This window comes from Prionailurus bengalensis, chromosome D1 (assembly GCF_016509475.1).
Source record: "Prionailurus bengalensis isolate Pbe53 chromosome D1, Fcat_Pben_1.1_paternal_pri, whole genome shotgun sequence".
Classification (NCBI taxonomy): domain Eukaryota; kingdom Metazoa; phylum Chordata; class Mammalia; order Carnivora; family Felidae; genus Prionailurus; species Prionailurus bengalensis.
The window spans coordinates 86,347,548-86,359,689 of record NC_057346.1 but is presented as its reverse complement, the minus strand read 5'-3'; the positions used below and the strand labels follow the sequence as shown (position 1 = coordinate 86,359,689).

The 12,142-nt window shown below is 33.5% G+C and overlaps 1 protein-coding gene across 1 annotated transcript in view; it reads right to left on the bottom strand.

Moving 5' to 3' along the window:
• The window catches only part of ELP4 (elongator acetyltransferase complex subunit 4), a 245,962-nt gene that overhangs the window by 189,402 nt on the left and 44,418 nt on the right, over positions 1–12,142 (bottom strand).

The following is a 12,142-nucleotide window of genomic DNA, read 5'->3' as shown; positions in this document are numbered from 1 at the left end:
AAAATCATAAAGATAATATGGGGTGCTGGATTAGTAAACACAATCTTGTGTTATGTCATAAATTAGTCTAAATTGCAACTTTTACTTTGCAAGATCAAATGTATTTATTCTTAGAATAATGTCAACTAATCAGCTGGAAAACACATTAGCCATTATATATTTTAGTTATCTACTAAAAGACCTCCAAATAGATCTACACTTTAATTTATGCTAGTATTAGATGAGTTATATCATTTAACTCTGAATCCATCATTCCTAGCAAAGCATTAGCATCTTACAAAATATAAAGTAACTTCTTCTAACGGAAATAAATATTTGTGAGGCATATAGTATAATACAGTATAGTGGCTATGAGTTTGAATTTTACAACTAAATTGTTTAGGTCCAAGTCTTGACTTTACACACTAGTAGCTATGTCTGTGGTTACCTTGACCACCTATTGGACCTCTCTATATCTCTATTCATCATCTGAAATATAGAAATAACAGTATTCATTTTATTGGGTTTTTGTAATGAATAAATGAGTAAAGAATGTGAAATGCAAGAAATGGTGCCTGCTGCATGTTAAGCACTTAATAAAATATCTGATTATGAGAATTCAGTCAAATAATTGCTTTAACCACTACTCAGAGCCACATATTTTGTGTTGGCAATAGTAGGCAATGTATTGATGGTTGAATCATATTATACATCCAAAACTAATATAACACTGTATGTTAATTATACTTGAATTAAAAAAAAGAAAAAAGGAAATATCCAGTGCAGAATGCAGTGAGGAGGAACCTAATAGTGTTCCTGAGTTGAAGTGACTATGCTAGGAGTTCAAGGAGGCCGTGTGGCAAACCTCAGGGGAAGAGTGGAGCACAGAGAAAGAGCTCCAGTGATCTGTGGAGGCAACTCTTGAGTACTGATCAGTACATAGACATAAGGAAACTACCCAAATATGGTGAAAGAACCACTCAAAAGGAGCAAGCTGAACGATTTCTGCAGCTTACATAGAACCAGAAAAAGTCCATAGTCTCACCGACCAGAGTGGAGAAACGTTGTAATTCATAAGGCTTTAAGTAGAGAAGCAAAATTAGCTTTAGAACAAAAGCTGTTCTGATCCCACCTGACAAAGCTCAAAAGCAAGCCTCAAAGTGATCAAAGTGTTTCCAAGTAACTTTACTGAATCCCAGAAATTAACTCAAAAATGTCAGCAGGAATGTAAAATATCCAGCACTGCACATGTTAAAATTCATAATATCTGGAGCCAATAAAAAAAATGAATGAAAAAGAACAGGAAAATAGGACCCATAATAAGGAGATGCAGCAGTGATACAAATATAATTAGACTAAGACAAAAAACAATTATGGTTATAGTCCACGTGTTCAATAAAGATTGAGCATATAGAGATATGAAAGACATATTATTAAAAGACCCAAATGAACCTCTAGAAATGAAAACTTCAAGATCTGAGATTTTTAAAACCCACTGGATGGCAGGAGCAGATTAGACATTTCAGGAAAAAGATTAATGAACTTCAAGACATATCAAGAGAAATTATAAAAGAAAAATATGTATGACAAAGGTATCAAATTAAAAAATTAAAAAGCCAACCTCCCCCATAATAATCATTAAGTAAACCACATTCCTAGCATAAACTTATATACATACATGGATATATTAGACAAAATACTTCTAAAAAAATAGCATGTAATAAAATACTATTAATAGTGGAAAATGAACATTTTACTTTAATTTATACAAGAACACAAAAACAAAGCAAAATTGAAAGAATGATTCTCATCAATGATTCTTTACTTTGAGTGAGATTATTTCCTGACACATTCTCTTCTAGGATTAGAAGTGTGATACAAAGCACATTAAGATGTTGGAGTCCCTATGCTCCTTTCTATGTGTTTCAGTTTTCAATGAAATCAGTTCCTCTTTTCTTCTTTCCTATAAAGAATGAGGAAATTAGCATGTAGCACTTTTTCCCTATTATCTTTATAATGTCAAGGTTTATAGATTTATATTCTTGTCTGCAACCAGATACAGAGTTGTTTAGTTTAGGTTTTTGTTGAAATGGATTCACCATGGTTCCTTTTACCACAGTTCTGTCATTCTTGGTTTTTTTAAAATGATACCTGTGTTCATTTAGCAGTTCCAGGAAGATACAAGGGATGAAGCAGTGAGCAAAATAAAGGAAGGATAGTGATATGGATAGTGATATGGATTTTAAGACAAAAGAGGGAAGGAATACAGAGTAATGGGAGGAGATGCCACTTTACATAGAGTAGTCAACGAAGTTCTCAGTGATGAAGTAAATACATGGATTATATTTTCAAAATTTTTTTTATCCAACCAACGCTTTGGGTGTGTGTGTGTGTGTCTAAATAACTATATATATCTATATCTATAAGTGTATTTAGATATATGTATATATATAGATATAGATATATAGTATTGTATAGTATATATAGTATATATCTATATGTATATATATAGATATATATAGTTATAAGCTTAGTTATTAGCTAATAACTAAGTTGATTTATTATTAGCTTAGCTTAACACTAGGTAGGTGTTGCTATTGCCACTGTATTATCTTCGGACAAGGAATGATGCTGTGATATTGAAGGCTTCCACTCTTGTAGGTGATTTGGTTCTTTCTGACTGAAAGCCTGAATAATTCCTCCTTTATCCTTGCAGTTTAATAACTTAAATGGGCTATATCTATGTCTATTGCTTTGTGTTATTTCTCCTCTGTAATATTGGAGGCCCCTTTAAGCTGAAGATTGTAATTTTAGGTAAAATTTTTTGTGTCTCACATTTAACATTATTTTTCTCTTCTACACGGAACTAGAATATATTCTTATTGATATAAATATTAGGTATATCATTGACAGTTGTAAAATGTCACACAGTAAACAATTTAAATGTTAGATGATTAAATTTTCCCATTTTCTAGACCAGCTGTGACTTATAGAAATTTCTGTGATGTTGGAAATGTTCTATATCAGCACTATGCAATACGGTAGCTACAAGCTACTTTAATTTTATTAGATAACATATATTCTCACTTACTGTTTTAATCTCATTTCTCTGTGTCGTGACTATTGCAAGCCTGTTCCTTACTGCTACTAATATTGGGTAATAATATTATTTAAGTCAAATTGTATTTTTAATTCTGCCATTATCCTTTTTATCCACTTCTCATGTTTTTTTCCCCCACTTCATTTCTGTGATATTTTATTGAACTCACGTTCTTTTTGTTGTTGTTTTGAACTCATGTTCTTATTAAGCTCTTATATAAATCTTTTATGGAAGAATTTCCTTCTCTTCTTGGATTATGTTTCTTTCGAACTTTTATTCCTCTAGCTAGTTTGAAGGCTGAGTATTGTGCTACGCACCTCATTTTTCTCTATCTTTATGTGATGAGAGCTTAGACAAAATTAAACATCATCTTCTTTGGAAGACCTAGGCTCTTCATTTTCTCATGAGATTTCATAAAATGGCAACTTCCTGTGTTCACATTAGTTGGGTCAGTGAGTATTTTATTCTCATTTAGGGGATGATACACTATTAAGGTTTGGATTATATACTGAATTCAGTGTTGCTTTCTGGAAAAATTAGTTTAAGACCATCAGCCCAAATTACCTTTTTAAGGTAATATTTCTTTGGTTTCTGGGTGTGAGGGTGAAGTTAGGAAGAGCACTGAATGGTGACTTTTGTTTGGTAATGGACTTTATAAATTTATGGCATTGGGTTGGACAGTGACTCTTGTTATGTTCAGTATAACTGATTTTTTGGAGTATTTTAAATTACTTTTTGTTTGGTAATATAGGAGAATCTATGATATAAATTTAGTATCCTGACATCTTAACCATAAAACCCATATTCAATAATTCTAAAGTAACCTTTGGGAAAATTTCAAACAGAGATAAAGTAGGGATATAAATATCCATAACCTTGCTTTAAGAGAACTAATTGAAAATTCTGTTTAGAACATTTCTAACATATAAAAACTGTCTTCTTACCATATATGGGTTGATGGGCATCCTTTTACACCTAGATTAAGTTTATAAATTACAAATTATTTTAAAGTAAATTATTTTAAATGATTGGTTCTCAATTATTTTCCTGGCTTTATCCATTCTCAAAGATAATTCCATCTACATTTTTTATTGTCTTGTGGGGAAAAGATAAAATCTGTAATGTTAAAAAATGTTTGGGGGCACCAGGATAGCTCAATTGATTAAGTGTCAAATTCTTTTTTTTTTTTAATGTTTATTTATTTTTGAGAGAGACAGAGTGTGAGCAGGGAAGGGGCAGAGAGAAAGGGACACAGAATCTGGAGCAGGCTCCAGGCTCCGAGCTGTCAGCAAACAGCCGGACACAGGGCTCGAACGCACAAACTGTGAGATCATGACCTGAGCTGAAGTCAGACCCCCAACCAACTGAGCCACCCAGGTGCCCCAAGCATCCAATTCTTGATTTCAGCTCAGGCCATGTTCTCAAGGTTTGTGAGATCTAGCCCCACTTTGGGCTCCCTGCTGACAGCACAGAGCCTGCTAAGGATTCTCCCTCTCCTTTCCTTCTGCCCCTCCATGAGCCATGTGTATGTGCACTGTTTTCTTTCTCAAAATAAATAAACATTAAAAAACAAAGTTTGAAGATTCTGATATTCTTAACTCTTACTCCTGCTCCACAATCCTATCCTCAGGGTAAAGAACCACTATTTTTATTTCTGAAATGAGGAATAAAGCAAAATTTAAATAAGATGTTATAAAAATTTAAATTTAATGAATTTATGTCTACCTTACAAAATCTATTTATTTTAGACATGTATAATTATCTAAAATTTGTTTTTCCTCAATTGTCTTTTTCTGTGTTAAAAAAATACTAGATATCAGTCCAAACATCTAAATTAGTTTTATTAATCAGATACTAAGACATAGAATTATTTACAAAACCACTGGTCTACAATTATGTTATTAAATATACTTGCCCCTATCCACATGTGGCTAATTTTTTACTAATTAAAATTAAACAAAATGATAAATTCAGTGCCTCAACTGCCATATTTCAAATGCTTAATAGACACATACGTCTAATAGCTACTCTATTGGGTGGTGCAGGTAGAGAACATTTCTGACATCACAGAAAATTTTATTGGCTAGTGCAGGTCTAGAAAGTGGAAAAAATTATTTATTTATTCATCTAACAATTCAAATTATTTACTGTGAGGTTTTGTAACTGTCAGTTGCACACTTCACACTTATATCAACTAGGATTTTAAAGAACCATCATAACTTAATTTTTTGAAATTAAAACCAGGTGGGAGCCTGGGTGGCTCAGTTGGTTGAGCGTCTGACTTTGGCTCAGGTCATGATTTCACAGTTTGTGAGTTCGAGCCCCACGTCGGGATCTGTGCTGACAGTTCAGAGCCTGGAGTCTGCTTCAGATTCTGTGTCTCTGGCTTTCTCTACCCCTCTCCTGCTCACACTGTCTCTCACTGTCTCTCAAAAATGAATAAATGTTAAACAAAAATTTTTTTTAATTAAAACCAGGAGATTGTTTCATTTTCCAGTAATAGGCCTCCTTGTCCTTCCTGCACTCTCCCTTATCTTATGTCACTTACAAAAAATTTTAACAGTATTTTTTCACTATATTTTTACCCCAGAGGATAGGTTAAATAGGTGATGGGGTTTAAGGAGTGCACTTGTGATGAGCACTGGGTGATGTATGGAATTGTTGAATTGCTGTATCATACAACTGAAACTAATATAACACTATATGTTTACTAACTGGAATTAAAATAAAATCTTTAAAAAAGAAATATCTCTTCACCATGAAAAAAAAAGTACCCAATTATCCTTCTAAAAATCAGTATTTATTGGACAGCAATTGATTTTAAAAGTGGTAAATGTTCAACAAAGAAAATTATAAACTACTGAAACATATTAAAAAAGTGAACAATCACCTACTAACCTATCATCCAGGAATAATAACTCTGAACATATTTGAGTATTTTCCTCCAATCTTTTTTTTACATATATATATGTATATATGTAACAAAATGTATATTGCCTGTTATACATATGATAATGTATATTATTTGGATTCTACATTTTAATATGGTATTGTGACCATTCCCACATTTCAAAAATAAGATTTTCAACGACTATATATTATATGGCTTAATTAAAATCCTGTTTATCATTTCCCCACTGTTGGATCTTTAGGTTGTTTGCAGTCTGAGAATGCTACGATAAACGTTGTTTGTAACTTTAACTTTTAGCGTCTCAAATTATTATTTTTTCTATGGGATATATAAAACACATAGAAAATAATAAAGAATAATATAATAAACATAAACACCACAGTTTCTACTACTTGCCCTTAACAAATCTTAACAACTGTCACACTTGTAGAAGAGACAAGTAATTTCAGGAAGTAAGGAGAAATACTTTTGTGTCAAAGCAGAAGCACTGCTTGAAAATCTTTAAAAGAAAAAGTAAGACCCCTCAGATCCCCTATTTTCTACTAAAAGCCAGGATACTACTCCTCCCCCCACTGTGTAAGAGAAATGGAGAGGTCAAATCAGACAAACTTTGGCAGTAGGAACACAATAGAGGGCACAGGTGAGACATCATATTGAAGACAGGGTAACTTATTGTAAGTCTTCATACAGAAGGGTGAGATAACCCCCATCCCCAATACATGTACACAGTTGGCTCCCACTGCTAGGCTCTCACAAGGCCAGAAGTCATCCTTAAGCAGAATAGGTAAGAGATCAGGAGATTAGAGGAATCCTCCCTCGAGAAACTGACAAAATTAAGGGAAAAGGTCTTTAGAGAGATACCACTAGCTAAATTTACAGTAAACCTATCACACCACAAGTTATGTGCCCAAATACACAGTACTTCCAACTAGCCTTCCAGTCCCTCACTCTTTAATATTAAAAGACAACCAAGAATTACCAGATATTTGAATAAAGCATCTAATATGGAATTGAAACACTAAGCCAAATAGAAACAATGGCAGAAACAGAAAAAAACTTCAAAAGGAACGAAAAGTAATATCTATTATATGAGATGGTATGTAAAAAATAAAACACTTCAGTAAAAGGAAACAGTCAGAAAAACCTGAGCTTCTAGAAATTAAAAGTATAATAGGAGATTAAAAAAAAAAAAAGACCAGAAGTTCAAGAATATCAAGTTGATCAAATCTTTAAGAATAAAGGAACAATGATGATAATTATGACAGTAATGATAATTTTTAAAAAGCACAACAAAACATAGCAGCTAACATGTGTTAAAGTGCTTTCCAACTGCCAGGTACTATTCTAAGCACTTTATACAATTAACATATTTAATCCCTAAACAATCTTAAGAAGTATGCACTATTATTAAGACCATTTTATAGATGAAGACACTGGAGCATAAAATTTAAATAACTTGTTGAAGGTCACAAAGACAGTAAATGGCAGAGCAAGGATTCGCAAAGGACAGTCTTATTCTATCACTCAGTCTCTTAACAATTATGCAATACTACCTCTTAAAAAGATAAAAAATAAGAGATAAAAGAAAATATTTAGAGAATTAGCCCAGGAGGTTGACACCATAAAAGGATATTTTAGAGAAACAGAGACAACAGAGGAAAATATCCAAGAAATAATCTAAGAGAAATTTCCAGAAATGAAAAGTGGGAGATTACAGATTTAAAATCCTGAGTACTAAAACTATGAATGAAAATAGACATACACCAAAGCATATAATTCTGATATTTCAGAACAAGAGGGAAAAAAAGAAAGTATCTGAAAAAGCCTCTAGGCTTTGGACTTTTCAGAGGGAAAGTTATTTTCAGCCTACTATTCTATATTTAACCAAAGTAATGTTAAATTTAAGGGTGAAATTAAGACAAGTTCAGACATTCAAAGTTTAAAAATCTCTACCACCTCACACACCTCTACCTCCATTCACTTTCAACTTATTAGAGGACGTACTCTACCAGCAACAAAGTCAGAGCAACTCTTAGGATGATGAAGGAAAGTGCCAGAAAACACCTGTGTAGGACTGCCTAGAGAGCAAGCAGTCCATCTGGAGTACAAGGACGGAGGACTCTTGGGAGATGATGCTTGAACACATTAAGAGTCACCTATAAGCTGGGAAGAGTCCTCCCCAGGAACTAAATTGGCCTAGCCTACAGAGCTGTAAGAAAACAAATTTCCACAGTTTAAACAATCTTAGTCTATGGTGTTCTGTTATGGTAGCCCAAACTTTACTAAGATAGATTTTGGTACCAAAATAAATGAGGTACTATAGTAACAAATACCTAAAAATGTTGAAGTGGCTTTGAAATTGGGTATTGGGTAAAGGCTGAAAGAATTTTGAGATGCATGTTAAGGGAGATTCCAGTAAGTCTCTGACGGAACTAAGGAACATATTACTGCAAACTGCAAAACAGGCACTTCTTGTTATATAGCAGCAAAAAATTTGGCTGAGCTGTGTTCTAGTTTTCTGTCAAGGCAGGACTTTGAGCAATAAAATTGAGTATTTAGCAGATAAGGTTTCTAAACAAAGTTTTGAAAGCATCATTTGGTTCCTTCTGACTGCTTCTAGTAAAATGCAAAATGAGAGAAATGAATTAAGCAAGGAATTGTTAAGCCAAAAGAACCAGAACTCGAAGATTTGGAAAATTCTCCCGCTAGTCACATTGCAAAGAAATGAAAAAGCTTGTTCTAAAGAGAACACTAAATGTATGGCTGATAAAGAGATTGTGGGTGTGACTCATGGACTTAACCAGTCATCTCAGCAGAAGCCAGGAATACAGATACTATACCAGCATAGACACTGCCAGTCTGAACTAGAGACAAAGAAGAATGGAATTAAGGAAGGCAGTTGGACTTGGATTTTACAGTCTTGACCATGATGCAATTTGGTTTCAAACACAAGCTATCCTGGGTGGGGGGGGGGGGGGGGGGGATAAAAAGTAGAAAGAACCCAAAGGTGATTCAGAGATGATCAAGGCTGCCACTTCTACCACAGGCCCAGAGACACAAGCCTGGGAGACATGGCTGCCTCCAGCTGGGTTTCAAAAGGCAAGACTGGAGCCCAGCAGAGCCATGGGGGTGGTGTCCTGCCCAGCTGAAGGGGTGTGATGCTGCCACTCCAGTGGGCCTACGATGCAGAGAATGGAACCAAAGACGTTTATTCACAGGCCTTAAGATCTAATGGAATTTGCCTTGCTAAATTTTGGACTTGCTTAGAATCCATCACTCCTTCCTCCCTTCTGATTTCTCTCTTTTGGAGTGAGAATGTCTATCCTATGCCTGTTCTATATTGTATTTAGAAGCCCATAATTTGTCTGGTTTAACAGATTCACAGGTTCATAGCCAGAGGAGAATTTTGCCTCAGAATGGACCACACCTCAAATCACATCCATACCTGATTTAGATGACAAATGAGATTTTAAACTTATAGTTGATGATGGGATAACTTTTGTGGTTATTAGGCTAGAAGGACATAAATTTGAGGGGTAGTACATAAACATTCAGTCCATAACATAGTTTCTGGCACAGAGTAGGCATTCAACAAACATCTTACGGAGAAAGAAATGATGGCTAGCAAATCTCTATTTTCAATTATTCCCCAGTTTCTGCGTCTAAAGTTTTAACTGCATCTGGATATTCTATCTGAATTTCAACTGCATGTCAAGCTCAAAGCGTACTCAATCAGGCTATCTTCTTTCATTCTTTTCTCCTTTTCTCTCAGGTCCTCCCGCTCCTTGCTTTCTCTACAATTATTTTTTCATTCATTCAAGACTAGTTAACTTCTCTTTGATCCTAACAGAATGTATTCATAGAACTCACAGTTAACTCTTCAAATTGCTCACAAAGAAGATATGACTACCCTTTGAACTTTTTTCAAATTATTTACAAAATGGGCATTGTGTGCTGACTTGGAAGTCCTGAGATTTCTACCTCCAAGCTTTAGTACTGCTGTATCCTTTGCTTAAAAAGTAGTAACTTGTACATTTGGATATCCAATAAAATTTACTTGATAGAAACGAAAGTATAATTTATCTTAGCAGTGGTTACAAACTCTTTAAAAACAAAAACTTCATTAAAATAACATAAAATGAACAAAAGAAATTAAGTTCATAACAATATAAAGAAATGATGTGAACAAATCATAGATTATTGAATTTGAAGATAGCAACAGAAACTATCAAAAACAAAGGACTGAGGGAAAAAATAACTGGGGAAGAAAAAGAACAATTCTAGTCAACTTTTTCAGGTAAAATAACAAGTTTAATTTAGAATTAATATGGAAGCGCAAAAGCTGTAAAATAGACAAAACAATTTTGCAAAAGAAGAAAGTTGGAGGACTTAAACATACCTGATTTGAAGACATTATAAAAACGGAATGATGAAGTCCATATAAGACATACACATGGGTCAATGGAACAGAAAATAACGTTGAGAGGGAGACACACATATTTATTTAATTGATTTTCTACGTAAGTGCCAAGGTAATTCAATAGAGAAAGGATGACAACAAAGTCATCCTAAATTCTTAGGAAACAAGAAAGGAGAAAACCTTAGTGACTTGGGAGTATACTAGGGATCAACAAACTATGGCCTGTGGGCCAAATACAATCAGATACCTGTTTTTGTAAATAAATTTCACTGGAATTTGCTAAAGAATTATCTACGGCTGCTTTATTGTTACAATGGCAGAATCAAGTAGTTACAATACAGATCATTTGGCCTGCAAAGCCAAAAATATTTACTATTTAGCCCTTTAAAAAAAAGTTTGCAAATATTTCTTAAATAGGACAAAAATATAACATGAAATATAAAATAAAAAACTGAGGCATCAGACTTGATAAAAGTAATAAATAACGCTTTTCAAAAGACACTGCTAAGAAAACAAAGAGTCAAGCCACAGATTGGGAAAAAAATATTTGCCACACACATATCTGATAAAGGACTTGTATCCAGAAAAAATATTTGCCACACACATAACTGATAAAGGACTCGTATCCAGAATATAAATCAATGATGAAATATAATTAAATAGGACAAGAACCGAACAGACACTTCATTAAAAGATACATGGATGGCAAACAAACACATGAAATGATGCTCAACACCATTAGTGATCAGCAAAAAGCAAATTAAAAGCACAATGAAATATCACTATGTGCAGACTAGAATTGTTCAAATAAAATTTAAAAAGTGATAACACCAAATGTTAAAAAGGAAAGAGGCAATTAGAAACCTTAAACATTTCTGGTAGGAATGCAAAATTGTACAGCTGTTTTAGAAAAGAGTTCAATTTCTTTAAGAATTGAACATTCACTTTCAATATGACCCAGCAATTCATCTGGGTATTTACCCAAGAGAAATAACAACATATGTCCATATAGAGATGTATACGTGGATATTCATAGCAACCTCATTTAATAGTCAAAAAGTGAAAGCCACTCAAATGTCCATCATGATACTAGTGAATGGCTAATAAAAGCAGTGAAAGGAATCAACTCTATTGATACACATAGAAACATGGTTAATCTGAAAAACATTATGTTAAGTGAAAGAAGCCAGATACAAAATATTACATACTACATGATTCCATACATATGAAATTCTAGAAAAGGCAAACCATAGAGATGGTAAACAGATTAGAGGCTACCAGGGGCCAAGTGGTAGGAAGAGGAGAGCGGTATGAATAGGCACATTTCTGAGGGAATGGAATGTTCTATGTATGACTGTGGTGGTTACGTCATGTATACATTTATCCTATTTACTCAAATTGTACATAAAACTGGTATATTTTATTACATATGTAGTTGTTTATATTTACATATATTACATATATACTAGTTGTGAATTACTTACATAATCAAAATTTAATTGAAAAATATCAAAGTTTTTAAACAGCTATGGAGATGACATAGTTTTACAAATTGGAAAAATGTATGAAGAATTAAACTAGTTGAATGGAAAAAAGACCCATTAAAAATATTGTTATGCCCTTTCACAACTTGGGGGTTAAAAGTAAAAGCCTGCAAGCTTTAAAATGGGGGAAAACATATTACTTATAAATGAAAAAGAAATAGATGGGGGGCTGCCTAGGTGGCTTAGTT